Consider the following 26117-nt stretch of genomic DNA (forward strand, 5'->3'; position numbering starts at 1 on the left):
CTAGTCGGCCATCACTGCGAAGAGAGGCCCCTTGGTATTGCAAACTTTATATGCCCCAGTATAGGGGAATGCCAGGGCCAAGAAGTGGGAGTGGGTGGGTAGGGGAGCAGGGCGGAGGGAGGGTATAGGCAACTTTTGGGATAGCATTTATCTAATAAAAAATAAATAAATAAATTTTTTAAAAAGAAAAAAGTTAATGTTGATGGCTGTACATACACATGAATATGTAAGACAGACTCTGACCTTTCAAGTGGGTAGATTGTATGGCATATGAATTATAGGAATTTAAAAAAATAAACCAATGTAATTCACAATAAAAAAGATTTCCTATTGTTTACCCTCTATATAAAATAAAATAAAATAAAATAAAATAAAATAAAATAAAATCAATTTTAAAAACACATAAAATACAGAGTATCTTAAATAAAAAACACAGATAACATAAACAAATGCTTTTTAGAATGCTATCTTGCCTTGGGTCATTTTGTTTTGCTTTGTTTTGTTTTGTTTTGTTTTGTTTTGTTTTTCACTAAGCAACAACAAAGCCAGGCTGAAAGATGATGAAAATTCATTGTTTTTCAAACAAAAGTTATTTAAGATTATAAGCAAATAGATCACTTTCTTCCTGGCTTTCTGTAGAACCTTCCTTGTGGAAGGCTGGCTACATTCCTACATAACAGAATTAGGTAAAATGCTTTGTCTTATGTAACCTCAATGCTCTCTAAAAATAACCTTGTGTTTCCTTCACCACAGCAGTCCCTTTCCAAAGGTTCTATGGAACATACTTGAAGAAGCAGAGGAGAAGATGACTTATAAATACAGGTTCCTTGTAAGCTACTAGCATGAGACTGGAATAACCTTTATCTCATCTTAGCTTTTTCAACTTTAGAGATTCTAAATGGGGTCATTTCTACTGCCTTAATTAGCAAAATCAAAATACAGAAAGAATGGCAATTTCCCACATTCTCAGACTTTTTCATTTTGCCTCAGCCCATAGCAAAAATAATAATAATAATAATAATAATAATAATAATAATAATAATAATATTTTACAAATGCAAAACACTTCATTTAAAATGCAAAATTTCCAGAGAGGTTGGCCAATTCTTATAGGCTCAAAGTGGCAGAGGTGACTAAATCTTACATTCTCCCCACCCACACACCTCCCACTATTAAAAACCTTTTTGGTACTTCACGGAATATGAATAAGCCATGCAGATATATTTCTGTGTCAATGTTTTTTATAGAAAAACATTTTGCCAATTGAAACAAAAGGAAAATAAATTGGATAACTAGCACATCTGTTATTTATAGCTTCCTTCCTTCGATAGCCTTTAATCTATATTTGATCTCTTGTTTTACTACACACACACAGACATATACATACACACACACACACACACACACACACACACATATATATACATATATATGGAAATAATTCATCAAGTTACCCCCTTTCTTTTGAAATACACTTGTATTGCTAAAAGGTTGAGTAAAGACCTCTGGGGAGCAAGGGCAATTTTTGACATGGGTCTCACCAGATTAGACTATGCAGGGACAATATAGAATACATTGCAGCAATAACATTATCACATTGAGGCTGATTGAAAGGCATTTCCTTGCATTTCTGTCCTTTTACCATAAGCCAATAGTAGCCACAGGCATTTGACTGGGGAGCCTGAGGATTGACAGGCCTGGCAGTCATTACACGCTGGATTGAATACTAGATTACTCCAAAGTGGCTGAGGGTCAGGGATCAGTGTGTTCCCTTTTGGCACTAAATGACTTTAATATCCTTACTGTATTAGTCAATTACTTTAAAGCTGCTGCTCTCTGAGCTCTCTCTGCCCCCCTGCAGTTTACTATGGACATTTGAATTGCTCTCATACTTAACCCACACATCTGCTTTTAGCTGTCAAAAGAACAGTGCTATCACTGGGCTATTGACGATATGAAAGGAACTGAGACACTTGCTGGAGGAGTCAAGTGCCTCTCTCTTTTGGCTGCTTAGTTTAAAAAAAAAAAGAAAAAAACTGGAAAAAAAAATAAATAAATAACTCAGCTAGAGACATGGTCCTCCTGGATAAGAGATTCAGTCTCTTATTACTCTAGTTGTGCATGAAGTGACCGATAACAAAAATAAAAATAATAAAAAAATAATAAAAAGGAAAAAAAAAAAGCAAAGAAATGTGAACCTGTGGTGGGACCCATCGATCTTTCCTGTGTGTTCACCACCCACTGACATCCACACACTCCATACTACCTAGATATCTGCTTTTTTCGTGTCCTCTACATTCAGTTTAACTAAACTGTCCCTAAAAGTGCGCCAGTGCACGAGTCTTGAGTAAAGTTTTTGTTTCACTACACAGTGATTCCCATGATGGTACAGAGTTAGACGATGCTTCTCGATTTATTGGTGCAACACAATGAAGAATTTTATATCGCAGCCACTGAACTTTAAAAGGTCTGGAGTGGCTTGGGGTTAAAGCAACATGTCTAGATTAAATGTGGACTAAACTGATTTGAAATTTAAAACTACTTGAAAGTCAGGCCTCTGATGCTTTAGGAAAAGTGATGTGACTCCCACACAGGAGTGCATTTTTGAGCGGTCCCTGACTTGTGAGAATGTGCATCTGCTTGTGTGTGTGTGTGTCTGTCTGTCTGTGTGTGTCTGTGCGCGTGCGTGTGTGTGCGCATGTGTTCACGAGGTGTGCAGCCTGCCTGCTGTTAAGAGTTACGGTAAGTATATGTGAGAAATTCAGGGAGTGACATCCAAGGACATCCAGGAATTGATGTAGTGGATTGTTAAGTTCTATTTCATGTAGAAGCAGAAAAGCAAGGTAAAAATGTACAGCATGGCTAACACATTGCCAGCGTGTCACTTACAGTAACATCTTGGAAAATCCCTGACTTCCTCCTTCTGAGACATCATCCTAGGAAGGCATAGCTACTTTTTAAAAAGTGGTCCTGAACTGTTCTGTTAAATTTTTATCATGGATTTTGATTCTTGAAATTCTTTATTATAAGCAAATATGTATGTGTGTGTATGTGTGTGTGTGTGTGAAACATAATTTTAAAAGCTTTATTTGTATATGTAGTGAGCACATACTTTGTTTTTGCTTTTACCTGGTATTTGGTACCATCAGGCTATAATGTAAGTGGTCATCCACTACTGTTGCTTAGAGAACATTTTAAATCTCACTCCAAAAACAGACCAGAAACCAGTCTTTTTTTGGAAACATCATACATCAATCATGATTTTTAAAAATTTCAATTTTAGGTTGTATTTAACCTGCTCCAAATGACTATTTTGAGCATCACAAGTCACATTTTGAGGACAATTTTAAGGGATAATGGCATGGAGTTATAAAACTGGGGAGATTTTAGTACTGACTTGACTCAATGAAAATAATGTCAACTTATCCTAAATTTTTTAAAAACGTACCCTTACATTTCCTGATAATACCCTACAGTTGCTAATTTATGCCATTTTTCGCTTTATTTCAGATGTCGTTTCCACCAGTAGGCTGGCTTTTGTAAGTACCCATCTGATGACTAAAGATGAAGTCCATCACATTCTTAGAAAACCCATTTGACTCCCACAACAGGAAAACATGGGAGCCAGAAAAGGGGGGAACTTTCCTTTCTGTGGGCATCCACAAGACAGTAAGAGTCTCACCTTAGGAAATGAAATTCATGACTCTGCTAATTTAAAATATAGTCAACAAGGTCCTTAAAAACCCTTGCTACCTCCTGGCTGTCATGGCCCACTGGCACTCTCCATTCATTTGTATTTTGTTGTGTTTGGGGAATTGAGAACCCTGCAGAAGAAAAGTATCCTGACAAGAAAGCAGTTGAATCAGCCCCCTTGATCACTGGGATGGCAGAGGTGAAGTGGCATAGCCTCCACTGACAATGTCGTTAATATGAAACACTTATAAATATTTATGATACAAACTCAACCGGAACTCTACGGGCAGCCAAAGAACACAGAACTCATTGGTTCAATGAGAATCCCAATCACTACTGCTGAGATGAGACTATGTGTCTATGAGAAGTTAGTTACTCGTTTGTTTGCTCTTGCTGTCTTTTCTAGGCTATACTCTGATTTCTAAAAGTAAACCAAAATCCAATTGTCCTTTGTGTGTCTGTAAGGATAAGTATTTTGCATTCCTGAAGAATGGGGCTCTTTCAGTATGTGAGTGTTCAGTGGGTGTGCACTGCAGATATGTTCCTCTGGAATATGTCCTTGAACAAATGGGGGCTTTTGCAGTCTCTTCAAAATCAATTTGAAGAATGAGAATGATCTTGTCTGCTCTGCAAGGTAAAATGCTGGATTGTTTTATGGAACACAAAAGTCTACAACAGTCTCAGTACCACAACTAATCTTTGTTTTCATAGATTCCGTTATTGCTTTCCTAATGTAGTCAGGGTGATTGAAATGACCAATTCAGGTTCGTTTCCATATGAACTGGTGAGTAAGAAGAAGGTACCATACTCCAAATTGAGTACAGTTTGAAGGTACAGTTAACTTTCAATGTATTGAGAAAGGTACATGTAATTCATATAATTTATGACAATGATAACTAAAGCATGTTTAGTTATAAGCTATGTTTCCCATCTCTACTAAGTAGTCAATAGAGAAATTAATAAACTAATAGGCTCTTGTAAGCTTTCTTGCTATAAAAAATAAAATCGCCATTTCATATTCAAATACAGTAAATCATTCAGTATTCTCTGGTCTCAGAGAAAGTAACTTTAAAAACTCCAAATCATAAAGTATTGTTCAAGAATGTTATAAGTCTAAAAAAATAATTAACAAAACGTCTTTTAAGCAGGAACTATAAGTAGCATAATTGCCATCCTTTTGGAGAATGTTATCTTTAAAATGGTGCCTGCTTACTGTTTTTCTTTTCTTATGAAATTGTGATTGTATGTGCATGTAAATATGCATTTAATAACTCAGGCATGAAGAAAATGACACATGCATATGAATGTGTCTGAATTACCTCTAATTTTTAATACTTGCTTCACATGTCAACAATCAGTAAAAGTGTACGGAACATGCTTCTCGTGTCAAAAGCCTCAGTCTGTAAACAACCTGCTGGCTGCCTTGTGTGAGAGTGGGGCTCATAATTTTTAGCCTGAGAATGACATATACAAATAAAGGAACTAAACCATGGAAAGTAACATATTTTGATCTTATGACTAATGGTAACCCAGTGCTATTGAATTACTGAACTGTGTCTGAGAACTAATGAGAAAATTGTCCCAGGGGAATCTTTATCCAGTGCATTTGAAGAGCACCTCAGGGACCTATTCTAAGTCTGTCACCTTCCCTGTCTCATTGACACTCTACTTCTTTGCCACCATTACACCGGAGCAACCATTTCACTTTACACCTCACGATTAGAATATTAAAAGGAGAGAACACACTGCACTTGCTCCAGAGGCAGAGTTGTTTTTGACAAGTAGAATGGAAATTGTCACCAGAATATCACAAGGACAGGAAAGTCTTCAACTGAGTAGAACATCCTAAAGCTTAAAGCGATTTTATTCTATAGCTAGTGAAAGCATTCAAGAAATTTCTCAATGGTCCCTAATTTGCTCACTTCATTGTTTAAAGGATGTATAATTTTAACCAAAAAAGAAGAAGAGGAAGAAGAAAAAAAAGACTGTATTCTTAAAATTACACAAATATTATTTTGTCATGGAAAGTCAATACAGGCCATGATTGTATTGATCTTTTGCAGGTCCTTCTTTCCTTGTCTTTGTATTCATAGATGGGATTTGCGCTCCCAAACTGCAGATGGCACTTGGGCAGTAGCTGAAGGCTACAATACAGCCAATAGCACCTCTCTGTAGTGAAAAGGCTCGAGTAAGTGCTTCTAGAATTAATAGTGAAATGAAGTATCTGGCAGCATAGTCCTATTTTCTGGCACAGGGCCACAAGAAAGTGACAAAAAGATGAGGCCTTGTGTAGATGTGTTCCACTACTACAATTTTAAAACAATATCTACTTTGTAATAGTTTATCAATTAAAAAATTCTATTGTAAAAAGAAATTCTATTGTGAAAGCTTATAGCTTTCATTTTAATCTGAAGTGGCGTCCCTACCACTAACAAAGCTTAGTTAGTGCTGAACTGGTATTTTATCTTCCCAGATATCACCATGCCTGCTCAGGGAGGGTCGATTATGGCTTTCTAGCTCAGGGATCATTTTTCCTTCTACTGCTAGAGTCAAGCCATTCAATTAACAGCATCACACTTTCAGGAAAAAGGGGCCTCCCATGCATACTTTCATTGGAAATTATTGAGTTTGCCATTGACCTCACTGGTTGTCTGTATATTTGTATGATAATGAAAATCCCCTTATTAGTATATCTGTTGCATTTAATTTTTATGACACATTACACAATAGCCACTCTGAATGACTGCTGGAATTCAAATCCTTAAATACACAAATCTAAACAACGTATGGGAGGTCAAAAATTCTACAAAATAAGCAACTTTGAGAGCCATTCTCCTGCCACAGCAAAGTCTCACTTTCCTGTAGTTTAACATCTTTCCTCATTAGTGCTTCTTTGAGATATAAAATAGTGTAACCCTGGTTTTGATCTTAGGTTTATATCATGAGAGTGAATTTTAGGACTCTATTGGGGATTTCCTTTGCTTTTGTTTTTGGAAGCTGCTGTTAGATATATGAAATGCCTTTTTTTATCCATACCTTTTAGAATCTCATTGTAGATCATCATGGGCTTGAACTGGAACATTCTGGAATCTGTAGGGTATTTGCAATAGCAGGCATTTTATTCCAAAGCACCTACTGAGTGCTAGACAAATGCCCTTATGAATCACGGTATTGTCCATAGAAAATTGTCCATTGCAATTAATTTAATCCACATAAGGTTTATTGTCATACAGTAAATCCAGTAGAAGGGAAAATGAGAAATGAGAATTAAGATTCTAGTGTTGAGAGTTTACATTATTGGATTTGTGGGGAGCAAAAGCTCTGGTTTTTAATTTCCCAACAAACTAAGCTTAAGGACCTTTCCCAATATACTAATTATAGAGTTGAGGAATGTTCAAAAGCAGAAAATGGAGAATTACTACATGTACATAATGGGAACAGGAGTAGATGAAAGAGCCTATATGACCTTCTTTGTCTTTGGCATACTTAAATGAGCTTTCGGTTCAAACAGGAAGAACAGGTGAAGAGAATAAGAGGAATTTGTACTTAAGAAACCTTGACAGATATGTGAATAACTCACGACATATGTGGCTTCCACAAAACAAAGGAGACAGCTGAGAATTAAGGCAGAGACAGCAGCATTTTCTTGTGCTTTTAGTAATTTTGTGGGCTGATGTGAGGATTCAATGTTTTTGGCAAAGTAAGTTTTTAGGTGTTTTATTTACAAAGAATCAATGTTTTTTGCATTCTTTGATATATTTTATATCATACAATGGGGTAAGAGCTGGACTTAAGACAGAGTGGGTTTTACCCCCTTGCCTCTGTTATATATTTTAAAAATCTATTTATTTGTAGATAAACTATTACAGGACCTGTGCATTTGATGTTCTAGAAGGAAGAGAAAGGGACCCAGAAACCTCTGTTTCTGCCACGGTGTGTACCTAAGAACACAAATGTTAGACGTATAGTTTCCTGGTCAGTTGGCTTTGGAATACTTTCCACACAAGTATCTTGCACTTGAGAAGAAACCCTTGTGAGTCTTGAGCATTAATGATTCAAGGTGTACCGTGAAAAGGGGAGTTAAATACATACTCATACTAAGCCTCCAAGAGTCATTCATTACAAGGCTTTTCTTCAATTTCTATGCCAGAGTCACAAAATAACTTCAAACTTTGTCCCAGAGGTGAAATCAAAAGTCCACCTACACACATAAAAAGGGTGTCTCTATGGATTTAAACCAAGACCTGATTATTCAGGAGCAGCTTATTTGGCTCTTGGCTAAGTCAAAGTTTGCTTCTTCTGGGCATGTTTGACGATAGGGAACTCGCCCTCATTTTCATCCCTCTGCTGTTCTGAGGGATGTGAAAAACACACAACTTCAGTTTTACTCATGTGGTTTTGAATGGGCTTTTATTTGACTCATCTTCTTTAGAAGTGGGAAAAAAAATAAGAAATCTTTTGCATGTGCAGGGATTTGGGGATTTACTTTCTTTCTTCTCTTCTCCATTTCCCTTTCCCCTGGACAGAATTTCTAGTCTTTAGGCATTTGTAAGGTCTCCGTTTCACTCTTTCAAACCAGCTCCCAATAGATAGGTAGGGAGATACGAGATATAAGATACAGGACTGGATTCTTATCCATGGTATAATGTAGAACCTCAGGGACTACAGGCCACCACCCTAAGCAGATCAGTTCAATAGAAAGTACTTCTGCAAAGCTGAGACAGAGTGAAGTGACAATACCTGAAGGGATGGACCTTCTCTGATTATTCTTATAGGGATACACAACCCTCTATTGGCAAACTTTCATACACTGTTAAAGATTACTCTCCTTTTTTCCCCTTTCAATCATTGCACTGACACTTCCTGCAATTACTTTACTACAAGGTATTTTAAATGTCTGAACTAAACCAGACATCTAAATAAAAGTAGGGATGTGTTTCTTTTGCCTATGATCTGGATTATGGTTGTGTACTTGGTCTCTTCAAATAGAACAGAAATGAGAAAATTTCAGTGATCAGGAGAAAGTATTAGGAATTTCAAAACAGTTTCTGCAAACACAAAAGGTGTGCCCGAGTAGAAGAGCTGTGTGAAACTTTTAAAATGTGTTGACTCAGATTGAATTCAGACCAAAACAGTCCATTTGAACTCCATCAATCAGAACTGTTCATATTTTCATAATAGTGCAAAAGGAATGCTTGTGCTTTTCATTGCTAGACTTCTGTGCATTTAGTACATTTGGTATTTTATTTTCAACGTCAAAGAACATAGCTGACAGTTTGAATCAGAGTCAATGTGCGTCCTCAAATCTTATAAATTGATACCTGGTTTACATTTCTGCTGTTTTGATAATCCATGGCTGAGCTGATTTCCCCTCACTCTACCTCTGTAACTTTACAGTGTCATTTGAGAACAGCAGGATTTTATTTTCTCATGATCTTGTGCAGTTGAAGAAAATTTCCTTTGAGGTGATTTTAGAGAGATTGCTTCTTGGCTATGTCTATGCAGTGTCTAAATAAACAGTACAAAGTTGAAAAGTTCAGTCAATTCCTCTCTCACTGGCTCTCTCAACACCAAATAAGAACTTAACTGAAAGCAAAAATGCAAACATTAAAGGAACATGGAGCCTGGTGCACTTAGTCAAGAGCCATGCCTGTTTCTGAAGTTCTTGTTTCATAAAGACTGCATCTATTTAAACACAGCTAGATGCTCTCTGAACCTGATGTTTGGTGCTATGTGGACCTCATGCTAGTGTTTTCCTGATTTTAATTTTCCATGGAATTTTCTTCATAAAATTTTAACTCAAATTATAAGAAGGAAAGGGAATTGATATTTTCTTTTACTCTGTTAGTTGTCTAGGGAAGGCCAGAATATTGACTCTTTTATACAGAATATCAAACATGTAGATGATAGTTACTTAGGGTGTTTAATAGATGATGAAAGGATCTGATATGGGTTGGGAAGAGGCCATCTAACTGACATAAGAACTAACTTGCAAAAAGAAATCAATTCAAACCCAAGTTCAAGAGGTGTTTGAGAAGAGTTGAAGAATGAGGAAGGCTTAAGGAAAACCTAGTATTTGAACCTAGAAGTAATTTCCCAATGAGGCACAAATTTCCAAGGAAAATCCTTCATGGTAAGGAAACAGATAGGACTATACTACTCATGGAAATAATTGAGTGAATGGGTTTGTGTGGTCTTATAGACTGTCAAGAGGTATATGATAATTTGATACCTCATGGCCATAAATGGGACAGTATATAAAATGACAGCTGACTTATTTATTAGAAGCTCTGAAGCAAGGCATCTTGTATCTGTCATTTGAAACAAATTTCAAGTTTAAATTTAACAGCTAGTCAATTTAGCATCTCTTTTGCCTGTAGCAAAGTCCTTGTATATAGTTAAATCTATCAATGGGAAGGCAAGTTTATCTGATGGAAATCACGATGAAAGTTTTTAAATGTCATAGTTACCAAAAAGCTGGACAACAGAACATAGTCACTTCTTACAGAAAATGTAGGGGAATCTTTCTCTATCTAGAAATTATCTATAAATATTTCAACCATTATTCTTTTTGACAGGAGAGATCAAAATTAAATCGTTCTGTGGCTGATGATTTGGAGGAAGAATCAAAGAGGGTTATGCGTTACTATTCCCTAAATTGTTCCAAGTCTCTGTTACTCGGTTGATGTTCTGTAGGCATTTTGTTAGGTCCACCCAACCTGAAATTCAGTAATGCAAGGGCACAGTGCTTCCTAGAGTTGGTCCATCTCTGACTCCCATAAGGAAAAAAAAAGATGAGTAATTTAATTCTTAGAACATTAAACTGTAAAAGCCTCTCCTTATATGAATACAGTTATAGTAATAGTGGCGATGAGACTGAGTTTTGTAACATAAATGCATTGAGACACTTCTTTCTGAGGCAAGGAGATGACTCAACAAGGAAAGCCACCTGACACAAAGCCTGACGACCATAGTTCTACCCCCAGGACTCACATGGTAGAAGCTGAGTCGTCCTGTGACTTCCACACCCATGTCCTGATAAATAGATGGTTCTTCCCTGACATACATATACCAATAAAAGTATAATGTGATAAAATATCATGTAATAAGTACTAATAAGTGAAAAAGACCCCCACACAATCTGAGCACCTTCCTGGACCCCGAATTAGACACAAACCACACCCAAAACCCTTGTTTTCACAGAGAGATTGTTTATTGAGCGAGGAAGAAAGCGAAAGTGGTTGCTTTAGTGAAAGTGACTTAAGTACAAAAACAGCAGCCAATGACCTTAACGTGTAATTTTTAAGAAAAGAAAAAGGAGAAATTTGTGTTAGGATGGGCTGGGATAAAGTGCTATAGTTTGATTTGGTGTGTTAATTAGGTGAACCAAAGTGGGCTTTTGATGGCTGGACTTTAATAGTTGGACCTTGGCAGTCAGCTTCATGAGAGGAAGTGGTCAACTAAGGGAATAGATCTTGGAAGCTAGCTTTAGAAATGTAATCCAATGATTTTTTAGAAAGGCTGATGGAAAAGGGGGAGGAGGGCAAGGCCAACCAAGCCCTTGTTTGTCAGGCTCAAGCTGGCTATAGAGTCTTCAATGAATGCATTGGATACACACAAAGAGACCTGTCTTTCATCTAATATATAATGTTTTTGAGGAGAAATTTTCAATGATAGGGTCAAATTACATACACATCCTGCCAAACGTTTTCCTTTCTCTCTCTCTCCCCTCTTTCTTTCTTTCTTTCTTCCTTTCTTTCTTTCTTTCTTTCTTTCTTTCTTTCTTTCTTTCTCTTTCTTCCTTCTCTCTCTCTCTTTCTTTTCTTAAAGAAAGTAACATTTGAAATGTAAGAATCAAAGTTAAATTCATGATAATTTTTTTTTTCTGTAAGCGTCAGGTTGACATTTTTAGGAATTTTCAATCATTTAGAGAAGCCCTGGTGAAAGAGTTAGAAAGGATACCATGAAAAGAATCTGTCTTACAAAATGATAAGTCAAAACTGTGAATCTGCTTAGGTAATCCAGCCGTATACACAACAGAAGAATGGAGGGCATACCAGCAGAGTGTATACAATTGCTTCCATGTTACCACTTTCAGTGTTGTTTTGTTCACATGCATTTGGAGATAGTTTGGTAAATATTTAGAGGAGAGCTCAGCTTTCCACATCCCACCCAATTAATAATTATTTTTTTATACGCTGTTTTGCTTACAGGACATTTGATCCTCTACTATAAAGCACTTCACACTTGCCCTTTCAAGTAAGCACAGCTTGCTTGCCTCAGTGCCCACTCCCTCCCACTTTTCTCTAACCCATTCATGTATGTTTCAGTCATCTCACAGGTCACATGCATGTGACTTATACAGAGAAGCTGGAAAGCCCTTGTATGTTACTGTCTCCCTCTAGATAATTGGTGTGCTAGGCCCTCTCACTCTTTTTCTTTCTTTCAATTTTTTTGTTTTGTTTTTTTGTTTTTTGCTTTTTGTTTTTTTGAGACAGTGTTTCTCTGTGTAGCCCTGGCTGTCCTGGAACTCACTCTGTAGACCAGTCTGGCCTCGAATTCAGAAATCTCCCAGACTCTGCCTCCCAAGTGCTGGGATTAAAGGTGTGCACCACCACTGCCCAGCTCATCTAAAATTTTACTTAAAGTCATTAAAATTTTTGCCTTTTTCATAACTTTAAGCAGCTCAAATTTTGTAGTTTTTCAGCATATCTAAATGTCACAGTTTAGATGGAATTCAAAGTTGGAGTTAGGCTAACAGTAAATCCTGAGCAGCACATTGCTATCTCGGAAAACTGTAAAAAAAAAAAAAAAAAAAGAAAAAAAAAAAAAAGAAAAGTAATCAAATTAGCTTTCTCAGAAACTTGATCAAAGAAATTTATCCAAAGTCTTATAATAACCCAAAAAAGTACATGTCCAAAATATGACTAAATATTAATAAGAATTATCAAATTTTATGACATTTTAGATTGTTCTACCATCTACCTGTCTTCAGTGAGATCAAAGGAACAAAGCAGCAGCCTCATGAGAGTAGCTGTGAAGAATAGCAACCTAACAGCCCCTGGGAGGACAGATAGGCTTGGAATTCCCTAAATTCCAGTTCATAGGTAAGAATCGTCATGTAGTTGTCCCTTGAAAATCTCAGTTCTTCATTTCCACTTCATTTAATGCAACCCAGTATTTGCTGAGTAATAATTACTCCACCGTTAGTCATGTGTAAAAAGTAATTGGTGGAACTCATTTAATAGGGAAATATCCTAAAGTGAGAATGCAGACAATATCATTTTTTCCCCTGGGTAGATGTAAATAAATGTCTGTCTTTCCTAGATATAACAGCAAAGACCAACAAAACAATTTCACTCAACTCTAGTTTAGGAAACCAGTTAACTGATTGGGATAATTTGCCGGAGGTTGAGTATGGAATTAGCTACTAGAATACAATGACATAAAGACAGTTGCTCCATCAAGAATCCAAAACCAGTATGAATGATAACTTCCAAAAGTTGCATCTCTAAAAGTCCTTACACAACTGATAGGCAGATCTACTTGAATATCTGATCTCCCCAGTCATTCTTTAATATTTGAACAACTTAAGGAGGGGGGTGAAGTATGACTCTTGTAAGTTTCAGGAGCTTCTGGAATCTTGTAAATTTAAACTAATTCCTGAGCCTTATGAGTTTCCCTGTTAGCATTGGGAGGAAATGTTTCAATTCAAGGGAACAGCAGTGTGACAACCACTTATAAGTGTGTTTGAAACTCTTGAAACGAAATGAGAAGTGTATTTATACATTCAAGGACTTGGAGATATAGTATGCAACTGGATGAGCAAAGCCAATGCAAATGTCAGGGAGAGATCAAAACACCCTCTTCTCTCACCTCTAGCTGACTTTAAGAATCTCCACAGGAAGCAAAGACTAACACACTTGTAGACAATTGTTGGACACATGATACATGCCACTGAACTCATAGAGGACCACCTGACAAAGTCAGAGAGTCTTACTAACATCTAGATCCTCGCTGACCATTCAGTTGATCCTTGAAATTACTGAGAAGTAAGTGAAACAAAAAACTAGAGGCTTTGCACACCAATCTCTGGGCACTCACTAAATAAAAAGAACAATATCAGGATAAATAAATGCTCTGACAAAAGAACTGACTTTCAATACATATTATTGAGTTGTCACATGCAAATAACTGAAACTTTACCTTTAATTTAAAAAAAAGAAAGAAAACTTTTTAAAAAGTTTTTTAAAAGAAAACTTAGTAGTAAATTTTTATAACTCCACACTAGTAATATTTCTTTATATATGATGTAAAAACATAAATAACAGATGAAAAATGAATATAATTTTACAAAAATAAAAACATTAAAGCATATGATAAATAAACAATAAAGAATAGGACAGTATATATTTAATAAGGAGTTTATAGCAAGAAAAACAAAAACTTTAAAATTTGGTAATGAAAGTCAATTGTATATATCATCCTGCTGACATATATTATAAAATTGGCCATGGCCCAAAGAGAATATAGACATTGTTGAGTGTTTCATATTTTTAAAATTTTTTTCTAAAAAAGTATGATGTCTATATGATTACCACCACGAACCATTGATGAAAGAAACTGGGGAAGAAATAAATAAAAGGAAAGGAATTTTGTGTTCATGACGGAAAAATTACTTAAAATGTTTAATTTAAAATGAGTGATTTATGGATTCTATGTAACCATTGTCAAGGTTCCATAGTTATTTTTCAAAGAACTTGAAAATCAATTATAAAACCCAAAGAGAATCACAAAAACCTTATTAGTGAATAAAATCTTGGGCCATGAGATGTGTCATTCTTTCTATTTTCAAATTATATTCCAAAACTGTGACAACAAAATCAGCATGACACTGGTGTAAAAAGAGTTACATAGCCAAGTAAACAGACATATTATCCATGAGTGCATTTCTACCCAATTGATTTTTGATAAGGATGCACAAAACAATCCAGAAACTTCACTCTTAGTCGTATATCCAATAAGAATAAAATCAGGAGAGGGAACAGAGATCACCGTATTAATTCTCATATTAATTGCTCCAATATTCACAGCAGCCAAACTTTAGAATTATCTTAAATATACACTAATAGATTCACAGATATACAAATTTAATATATAAACATATAGAACCTCCCAAATGGAGGCAAGATTGTCATTTTTTTAAATATAAATAAATCTTTAGGGCATTGAGCTAAGATGGGGAAGCCAAACTAAGAAGCAAAAATGGTCTACATTGCTTTTATGTGCAATCTAAGTTGTTGGACTCACAGAAGCTGTGTCTGTGAAAACTACATATTAATGACTAACAAGATTATAAAAAATAAGATCCTATAAGAAAATATCATATGTTGAGGGGTTTCAGTAACTTAGATGTACTTTTCTTTCAGCTAATTCTGATAGGAAGAAATAGTAGCTCAAAGTATAAGGAAGACAACATAGTGGCACAGGCTATTTAACTTTGTAAGCAACTACTTGCCCTATCCTAATATGAGCACCACCATAATTCCTGGAACTCAACCCTCATTTTGTATGCAAGTGGTCAAGGTCATACATAAAATACAAAAGTATTAGGGACTTTTATTCAGCACAATAAATGGAATTTACCAAAATTTGTCTCATAAAAGAGGCCTTGTTAATCTTGCAAGAAGGAAAAACAAAACTATAATGAAACATCTCTTCAATCCAATAAGCTAAGCAAAATTAGGAAGAGGAATCATAGGTTGAGAAGAAACATGTTCTACTGCGCTTTTACTGGGTTTATACAGTTTTTTTTTTTGGGGGGGGGGGAAAGTTCTGCACCTATACAGCATTAAAGAAGAACTCCTCTGTAGACTCAAGAAAAGTGAGTGTAAATTTCTGTCTCATACATGTATAATAATGTGTATGCATTATTATTAGTAACAGCACAAAAAGTCTCAAAGGCCATTCAGATAAAATATGAAAGGTCAAGAAGTAGATTGTTATTTCTCCTTACAAGACTGTAAGAAAATACCCAAATAGAACCTGACTTCCAGTAGGTCCATTATAACCAGACTCATAGGTGAGACTCCCCCTTTCCCCCAAACACCAATACCTGGCCTAACTTCACCCCCAACCCCTATGGGGTCCAGTGGAACCAGGATCTATCCACTCTGCTGGACACACATCTTCCTACTGTTTCACAACTCAGCCCACCCTCCCACACCAAGAGACAGCCTGACTCCCAGGAAGTCTGCTGTAACCAAGATTATAGGAGGCTTACCCTAACTGAGGAACACAAGAAACCCCCCACTAATGAGAGATAGCACTGTTTGCCTCCCAGAAGGCCTGCTCAAACTCAGCTCACAGAGTTTGACTTTCCTACAGGGAGATACAAGACCCAGTCAGAGACAGCAAGGCCAGTTAACACCTGAGATAACCAGATGGTGATAGGCAAGCACAAGAACATAAGGAACAAAACCCTGTTCTACTTGGCACCATCAAAACCCAGTTCTCCCTCCACAGCAAGCCCTGGATACCCTAACATACCTAAAAAGCAAGACTTTGACCTAAGAACCCATCTTATGAAGATGATAAAGGACTTTAAGAAAAACATTAACAACTCCTTTAAAGAAATATAGGAGAACAAAGGTAAAGAGGTAGAAGCCTTAAAGAGGAAACACATAAATCCCTTAAAGAAATACAGGAAATCAAACAGATGAAGGATTGAACAAAACCATCCATGATCTAAAAATGGAAATAGAAACAATAACGAAATCAGAAATGGAGGCTACCTGGGAGATGGAAAACCTAGGAAAGAGATCAGGAGTTACAGATCCAAGCATCACCAACAGAATACAGAGATAGAAGAGAGAATCTTGGGTGCAGAAGATACTTTAGAAGATATTGACACAACAGTCAAAGGAAACACAAAGTGCAAAAACTCCTATTCCAAAACATCCAGGAAATTCAGGAAACAATGAAAAGACCAAATCTAAGAATAATAAGAATAGAAGAAAATGAAGATTCCCAATCCAAAAGGCCAGGAAACATCTTCAACAAAATTATAGAATAAAATTCCCTAACGTAAAGAAAGAGATGACCATAAATGTACAGGATGCCTACAGAACACCAAATAGATTGGACTAGGAAAGAAAATCCTCCTGTCATATAATAATCAAAACACTAAAAACACAGAACAAAGAAAGAATATGAAAAGTGGTAAGGGAACCCGGGCAGTGATGGTGCACACCTTTAATCCCAGCACTTGGGAGGTATAGGCATGCAGATCTCTGAGTTCAAGGCCAGCCTGGTCTACAGATTGAGTTCCAGGACAGCCAGGGCTACACAGAGAAACCCTGTCTCGAAAAACCAAATAAATAAATAAATAAATAAATAAATAAATAAATAAATAAATAAATAAAATAAAGTGGTAAGGGGAAAAGATAAGTGATGTATAAAGGAAGACCTAGCAGAATCACATCAGACTTGTCAACATAGACACTAAAAGCCAGAAAATCTTGGACACATGTCATGCAGACCCGGAGAGAATAAAAATGTCAGCCCCAGCTACTATACCCAGCAAAACTCTCAATCACCACAGATGTAAAAACCAAGATATTCCACTACAAAACCAAATTTAAGTAATATCTTTCTACTAATCCATCCCTATATAGGATAATCAAAGGAAAACTCCAACACAAGGAGGGAAACTAAACTCAAGAAAAACCAAGAAATTAATCATCTTATAACAACCCAAAGAAAGAGAATAACACAAACATAATACCACCTCTAACAATAAAAATAACAGGGAGCAACAATCATTGGTCTTTAATATCTCTCAACATCAATGGACTCAATTTACCAATAAAAATACATAAGCTAACAATTTGTATAAGTAAACAGAACCCAGCAGTTTACTAGAAACACCCCTCAGTTATAAAGACAGACACAAGCTCAGCGTAAAAGGCTGGAAATTATTTTTTCCAAGCAAATGGTCCCAAGAAACAAGCTGAAGTAGTCTTTCTAATATCCAATAAAACAGACTTTCAACCAAAAGTTATCAAAAGAGATGAGAAGCGACACATTCTCATCACAGGAAAAACTCCACCAAGATATACTCTAAATCCTGAACTAATGCCCCAAATACAAGGGCTCCCATGTTTGTAAAAGAAACGTTGCTAAAGCTTAAAGCACACATTGAACATCACATAATAATATTAGGAAACCTCAACCCTTCACACTCACCAATGAACAAGACATGGAAACAAAAACTAAACAGAGTTACAGTGAAATTAACAGAAGTTGTGAAACAAATGGATTTAACAGCTAAGAGTACATAATGGTATCTTCTCCAAAACTGACCATATAATCAAACAAAAAAGAAGTCTTAACAGATTCAAGAAGATTGAAGTAATCCCATGCATCTACTAGATCACCACAGAGTTAGGCCAGTCCTTAGTAACAACAAAACCAAAAGAAAGCCCACATACTCATGGAAAGTGAACAACTCTCTACTCAATGATAACTTAGGCAAGGAAGAAAGAAAGAAAGAAATTAAAGACTTTCTAGAATTTAAAAAAAATGAAGACACAGTGTACCCAAACTTATGGGACACAGTGAAAGCAGTGCTAAGGGGAAAAAAAAAAAAAAAGCACTAAGTGCCTGCATAAAAAAATTGGAGAGATCATACACTAGCAATGTAACAGTATGCCTGAAAATTCTAGAACAAAATGAAGCAAACATACCCCAGAGGAGTAGATGTCAGGAAATAAACCCAAGGCTGAAACCAATCAATTAGAAACAAAGAGAACAAAAAAAAAAAAAAAAAAAAAAAAAGAGTCAACAAAACGAAGAGCTAGTTCTTTGGGAGCACCAATAAGATAGATAAACCCTTATCCAAACTAACTAAAGGGCACAGAGACAGTATCCAAATTAACAAAACCATAAATGAAAAGTGAGACATAAAAATAGAAGCTGAGGAAATTCAAAAAATCATCAGTCTATACGTAACACAAGTGGAAAATCTAGATGAAATGTATGATTTTCTAGACAGACGTCACATACCAAAGTGAAATCAGGATCAAATAAACTATCTAAACAGTCACATAACTCCTAATAAAATAGAAGGAATCATTGAAAATCTTCCAACCAAAAAACACCCAAGGCCAGATGATTTTATGGCAGAATTCTATCAGACCTTCAAAGAACACCCAAAACCAATACTTTTCAAACTATTCCACAAAATAGAAACACTACCTAATTCATTCTATGAAGCCACAACTATACTGATACCTAAACTGTACAAAGACCCAACAGAGAAAAAGTACTTCATACCAGTTTTGCTTATGAATATAGATGCAAAAATACTCAATAAAATTCTAGAAATCCAAATCCAAGAACACATCAAAATGATCATCACAGACAAGTAGCCTTCATCCCAGAAATGGTTCAATATATGGAAATCCATTAACATAATGCACTATATAAACCAACTCAAAGGAAAAAAAACACATGATCATTTCATTAGATGCTGTGCTGAAAAAGCATTTGACAAAATTAAACATCCCTTAATGTTAAAAATATTTGAAAGATTAGAAATTCAAGGCTCACACCTAAACATACTTAAAGCAATATATAGCAAACTAACAGCCAACATCAAATTAAATGGAGAGAAACTTGAAACAATCCCACAAAAGTCAGAGACTAGACAAGGCTTCCTACTATCTCCCTATCTATTCAATATAGTACTTGCAGTTCTAGCTAGAGCAATTAGACAACAAAACAAGAACAAAGAGATGCAAAATGGAAAGGAAGAAGTCAAGGTATCACTATTTGCAGATAATTTGATAGTATAGATAAGCCACTCCAAAAATTCTACCAGAGAGCGCTTACAGCTGATAAAGAACGTCACTAAAGTAGCTGGATATAAAATTAATTCAAACAAATGAGGAGCCTTTCTCTACACAAAAGATAAATGGGCTGAGAAATTAAATTAAATTAAGTTAAATTAAAGAAACAACACCCTTCACAATAGTGACAAATAACACAAAATATCTGTTGTAACTTTAACTGTGCAAGTGAAAAATCTATATGACAAGAACTTCAAATCTCTTAAGAAAGAAAACAAAGACCTCAGAAGACAGAAAGATCTCCCATGTACATGGATCTGTAGGATTAACATAGTAAAAATGGCCATCAGATCAAAAGTAATCTACAGATAAATGGAATCCCCATTAAAATTCCGACTTAATTTTTCACAAAGATAGAACAATTCTTAACTTCATATGGAATAACAACAATAACAACAACAACAACAACAACAAAAAAAAAAAAAAAAACCCAGAATGATGAAAACAATTCTATACAATTAAAGAACCTCTGTAGGAATCACCATCCTTGACCTCAACCACTACAGAGCGGTAGTGATAAAAAACCAAATGGTATTGGTACAGAAACAGACAGATAGATTAATGGAATAGAATTGAAGACCCAGGAATAAACTCACTCGTCTATGGTCACTTGAATTTTTGCAAATAATCCAAAACCATATAGTGACAATAAAGAAGGTATTTCCAACAAATGGTGCTATGCCTAACTGGCAGTCTGCATGTAGAAGAATGTAAATTGATCTAAGTCCACATGAATCAAAAACACCTCCACATAAAACCATATATGCTGAAACTAATAGAATAGAAAGTGGGAAATAACCTTGAACATGCTGGCACAGGAAAAAATTTCTTGAACAGAAAACCAGTGGCTCAGGCTCTAAGATCAAAAATTGACAAATGGGACTTCATGAAACTGAAAAGCTTCTGTGAGGCAAAGGACATTTGTCAGTAGAACTAAAAGGCAACCTCCAGATTGGGAAAAGATCTTTACAATCCCTACATTCAATAGATGGGAAACCCCCACCAGAGGAGAGGTGTCTGGCCCGCCTAGGAGGGCTCTGCCAGAGTACCTGGAGGAGCCATCTTGGGTCCTAGATCCCTCAGAGACTAGTCTGCGCAGGTAAGAGTGTGGACTACAGAAGCTACACAGCTTCTGGGACAGGCAGAAGCAACACAGCTTCTAGTACAGGCCCTGTTTTGGGCCTCCATCTTCAGCCAGGAGACATGACTGAATGCCAGATATCTGGGCACCTTCCCCACAAGAGGAGAAGAGCTTGCTGGCAGAGAGTACTCTGAGCACTGAAACTCAGGAGAGAGCTAGACTCCCAGGTTGGCTGACAGAGGCTAACAGAATCACAGGAGGAACAAGCTCCAACCAGAGACAACTATAACAACTAACTCCAGAGATTACCAGATGGCGAAAGGCAAACTTAAGAATCTTACTAACAGAAACCAAGACCATTCACCATCATCAGAACCCAGTACTCCCACCTCAGCCAGTCCTGGATACCCCAACACACCCGAAAAGCAAGACTCGGATTTAAAATCATATCTCATGAAGCTGGTAGAGGACATCAAGAAGGACTTGAATAACTCACTTAAAGAAATACAGGAAAGCACAAACTAACAGGTGAAGGAATTGAACAAAACCAAACAAGACCTAAAAAGGGAAGTAGAAACAATAAAGAAAACCAAAAGTGACACAACTCCGGAGATAGAAACCCTAGGAAAGAAATCTGGAACCATAGATGCGAACATCAGCAACAGAATACAAGAGGTGGAAGAAAGAATCTCAGGTGCAGAAGATTCCATAGAGAACATGGGCACAACAATTAAAGAAAATGAAAAATGCAAAAAGAACCTAACTCAAAACATCCAGGAAATCCAGGACACAATGAGAAGACCAAACCTATGGATAATAGGAGTAGATGAGAATGAAAATTTTCAACTTAAAGGGTCAGCAAATATCTTCAACAAAATTATAGAAGAAAACTTCCCAAACATATAGAAAGAGATGCCCACGAACATACAAGAAGGCTACAGAACTCCAAATAGACTGGACCAGAAAAGAAATTCCTCCTTACACATAATAATCAGAACAACAAATGCACTAAATAAAGATAGAATATTAAAAGCAGAAAGGGGAAAAGGTCAAGTAACATATAAAGGTAGGCCTATTTGAATTACACCAGATTTTTCACCAGAGACTATGAAAGCCAGAAGATCCTGGACAGATGTTATACAGACACTAAGAGAACACAAATGCCAGCCCAGGCTACTATACCCAGCAAAACTCTTAATTACCATAGATGGAGAAACCAAATTATTCCATGATAAAACCAAATTCACACAATATCTTTCCATGAATCCAGCCCTTCAAAGGAAAATAAAGTGAAAACACTAACACAAGGACAGAAACTACACCCTAGAAAAAGCAAGAAAGTAATCCTTCAACAAACATAAAAGAAGACAGCCACCAGAATGGAATCCAAACTTTAACAACAAAATAACAGGAAGCACCAATTACTTTTCTTTAATTTCGCTTAACATCAATGGACTCAATTCCCCAATAAAAAGACATAGACTAATAGACTGGCTACACAAACAGGACTCAACATTTTGTTGCTTACAGGAAACCCACCTCAGGGAAAGGGACAGACACTACCTCAGAGTAAAAAGCTGGAACACAAGCAAATGGTCTGAAGAAACAAGCTGGAGTAGCCATTCTAATATCGAATAAAATTGACTTCCAATCCAAAGTTATCAAAAAAGACAAGGAGAGGCACTTCATACTCATCAAAGGTAAAAATCTATCAAGATGAACTCTCAATTCTGAATACTTATGCTCCAAATACAAGGGCAGCCACATTCATTAAAGAAACTTTAGGAAAGCTCAAAGCACACATTGCACCTCAAACAATAATAGTGGGAGACTTCAACACCCCACTCTCACCAATGGATAGATCCTGGAAACAGAAATTAAACAGAGACACATGGACACTAACAGAAGTTATGAAACACATGAATTTGACAGATATCTACAGAACATTTTATCCTAAAACAAAAGGACATACCTTCTTCTCAGAGCCGTATGGAACCTTCTCCAAAATTGACCATATAATTGGTCACAAAACAGGCCTCAACAGACACAAACATATTGAAATTATCCCATGTGTCCTATCTGATCACCACGGGCTTAGGCTGATCTTCAATAACAACATAAATAATAGAAAACCAACATTCATGTGGAAAATAAACACACTCTACTCAATGATTCCTTGGTCAAGGATGAAATAAAGAAATAAATAAAAGACTTTATAGAGTTTAATGAAAATGAAGCCACAACATACCCAAACTTATGGGACACAATGAAGGAAGTCCTAAGAGGAAAACTCATAGCCCTGAGTGCCTCCAAAAAGAAACTAGAGAGAGCATACTCTAGCAGCTTGACAACACACCTAAAAGCTCTAGAACAAAAGGAAGCAACTTCACATAAGAGGAGTAGAGGACAGGAAATAATGAAACTCAGGGGTGAAATCAACCAATTGGAAACAAGAAGAACTATTCAAAGAATGAACCAAACCAGGACCTGGTTCTTTGAGAAAATCAACAAGATAGATAAACAGTTAGCCAAAATAACTAGAGAGAAACTCGAAGCAATCCCACCAAAATCAGGGACTAGACAAGGATGCCCACTTTCTCCCTACCTATTCAGTATAGTACTTGAAGTTCTAGCCAGAGCAATTCGACAAAAAAATGACATCAAGCGGATACAAATTAGAAAGGAAGAAGTAAAAATATCACTATTTGCAGATGTTATGACAATATATATAAGTGACCCCAAAAATTCCACTAGAGAACTCCTAAACCTGATAAACAGCTTCAGTGCAGTAGCTGGATATAAAATTAACTCAAATAAATCAATGGCCTTTCTCTACACAAAGGATAAATGAACTGAGAAAGAAATTAGGGAAACAACACCCTTCACAATAGTCACAAATAATATAAAATACCTTGGTGTGACTCTAACTAAGGAAGTGAAATATCTGTATGATAAGAGTTTCAAGCCTCTGAAGAAAGAAATTGAAGAAGATCTCAGAAGATGGAACTATCTCCTATGCTCATGGATTGGCAGGATTAATATAGTCAAAATGGCTGTCTTGCCAAAAGCAATCTACATATTCAATGCAATCCCCATCAAAATCCCAACTCAATTCTTCACTGAGATAGAAAGGGCAATTTGCAAACTCATCTGGAAAAATAAAAAACCTAGGATAGCAAAAACTATTCTCAACAATAAAAGAACCTCTGGTGGAATCACCATGCTGGACATTAAGCTGTACTACAGAGCAATTGTGTTAAAAAAAAAATTGCATGGTACTGGTACAGTGACAGACAGGTAGATCAATGGAATAGAATTGAAGACCCAGAACGGAATCCACACACCTATGGTCACTTGAATTTTGACAAAGGAGATAAAACCATCCAGTGGAAAAAAGACAGCATTTTCAACAAATGGTGCTGGCACAACTGGCAGTTATCATGTAGAAGAATATGAATTGATCCATTCTTATCTCCTTGTACAAAGCTCAAGTATAAGTGGATCAAAGACCTCCACATAGGACCAGAGACAATGAAATTAATAGAGGAGAAAGTAGGGAAAAGCCTCGAAGATATGGGCACAGGGAAAAAATTCCTAAGCAGAACAACAATGGCTTGTGCTGTAAGATCAAGAATTGACAAATGGGACCTCTTAAAATTGCAAATCTTCTGTAAGGCAAAAGACACAGTCAATAAGACATAAAGGCCACCAATAGATTGGGAAAGGATTTTTATCAATCCTAAATCTGATAGGGGACTAATATCCAATATATAAAAAGAGCTCAAGAAGCTGGACTTCAGAAATTCAAATAACCCCATTAAAAATGGGGTTCCAAGCTAAACTGAGGAATTCTCAACTGAGGAATACAGAATAGCTGAGAAGCACCTGAAAAGATGTTCAACATCCTTAATCATCAGGGAAATGCAAATCAAAACAACCTTGAGATTCTACCTCACACCAGTCAGAATGGCTAAGATCAAAAATTCAGGTGATGCTGGTGAGGATGTGGAGAAAGAGGAACACTCCTCCACTGCTGGTGGGATTGTATGCTTGTACAACCACTTTGGAAGTTAGTCTGGAGGTTCCTCAGAAAATTGGACATAATACTACCAGAAGATCCAGCAATACCTCTCCTGGGCATAAACTCAGAAGAACTTCCAACTGGTAATAAGAACACATACTCCACTATGTTCATAGCAGCCTTATTTATACTAGCCGGAATCTGGAAAGAACCCAGAGGTCCCTCAACAGAAGAATGGATACAGAAAATGTAGTTTACACAATGAAGTACTACTCAGCTATTAAAACCAACGGATGAAATTATGAAATTCTTGGACAAATGGATGTATCTGGAGGATATCATCCTTAGTGAGGTAACCCAATCACAAAAGAAGTCATTAGATATATACTCACTGATAAGTGGATATTAGCCCAGAAACAGAACACCCAAGATACAATTTGCAAATCACAAGGAAATCAAGAAGAGGGAAAGCCAATGGGTGGATATGTCATTCCTCCTTAGAATAGGGAACAAAATACCCATGAAAGGAGTTACAGAGACAAAGTTTGGCGCTAAGACAAAAGGATGGACTATCCAGAGACTTATCCCCTCCCCAGGATCCATCCCATAATCAGCCACCAAACCCAGACACTATTGCATATGCCAGAAAGATTTTGCTGAAGGGACCGTGTTATAGCTGTCTTGTATGAGGCTAAGCCAGTGCCTGGCAAATACAAAAGTGGATGCTCACAGTCATCTATAAGATGGAACACAGGGCCCCCAATGGAGAAACTAGAGAAAGCACGCAAGGAGCTGGAGGGGTCTACAACCCTATAGGTGGAACAAAAATATGAACTAACCAGTACCCCAAGAGCTCATATCTCTAGCTGCATATGTAGCAGAAGATGGCCTAGTCGGCCAGCAATGGGAGGAGAGGTCCCTTGGTATTGCAAACTTTATATGCCCCAGTACAGGGGAATGCCAGGGCCAAAAAGCTGGAGTGGGTGGGTAGGGGAGAAGGGCATGGGGGAGGAGGGTATAGGGAATTTTTGGGATAACATTTGAAATATATATAAAGAAAATATTTAATAAAAATAAATAAATTAGAAAAAAATAGATGGGAAACATTTAAAACATGCAAAGAATTTAAGAAGTTAGAGTCCAGAAAACCAAATAACCCAATTAAAAAATGGTGTATAGAGCTAAACAAAGTATTCTCAACTGAGGAATACCGAATGGCTGAGAAGCACCTAAAGAAATGTTCAATATCTTTAGTCATCAGAGAAATACAAGTCAAAGAGACCCTGAGATTCAACCTCACACCAGTCAGAATGGCTAAGAACAAAAACTGAGGTGACAGCAGAAGCTGGCAAGGATGTGGAGAAAGAAGAACACTCCTCCATTGCTGGGGGGATTGCAAGCTGGTACAACC

General features: G+C 36.6%; 1 long non-coding RNA gene across 1 annotated transcript in view; it reads left to right on the forward strand.

Annotated features, from left to right (window-relative positions):
- Positions 1–26117, forward strand: part of Gm36503 — a 149626-nt gene that overhangs the window by 109741 nt on the left and 13768 nt on the right. The window contains exon 3 of the long non-coding RNA XR_377354.3: positions 3511–3539. This is a non-coding gene — a long non-coding RNA (predicted gene, 36503). The remainder of the gene's footprint in view (positions 1–3510; positions 3540–26117) is intronic.

This window comes from Mus musculus, chromosome 6, assembly GCF_000001635.26.
Source record: "Mus musculus strain C57BL/6J chromosome 6, GRCm38.p6 C57BL/6J".
Classification (NCBI taxonomy): domain Eukaryota; kingdom Metazoa; phylum Chordata; class Mammalia; order Rodentia; family Muridae; genus Mus; species Mus musculus.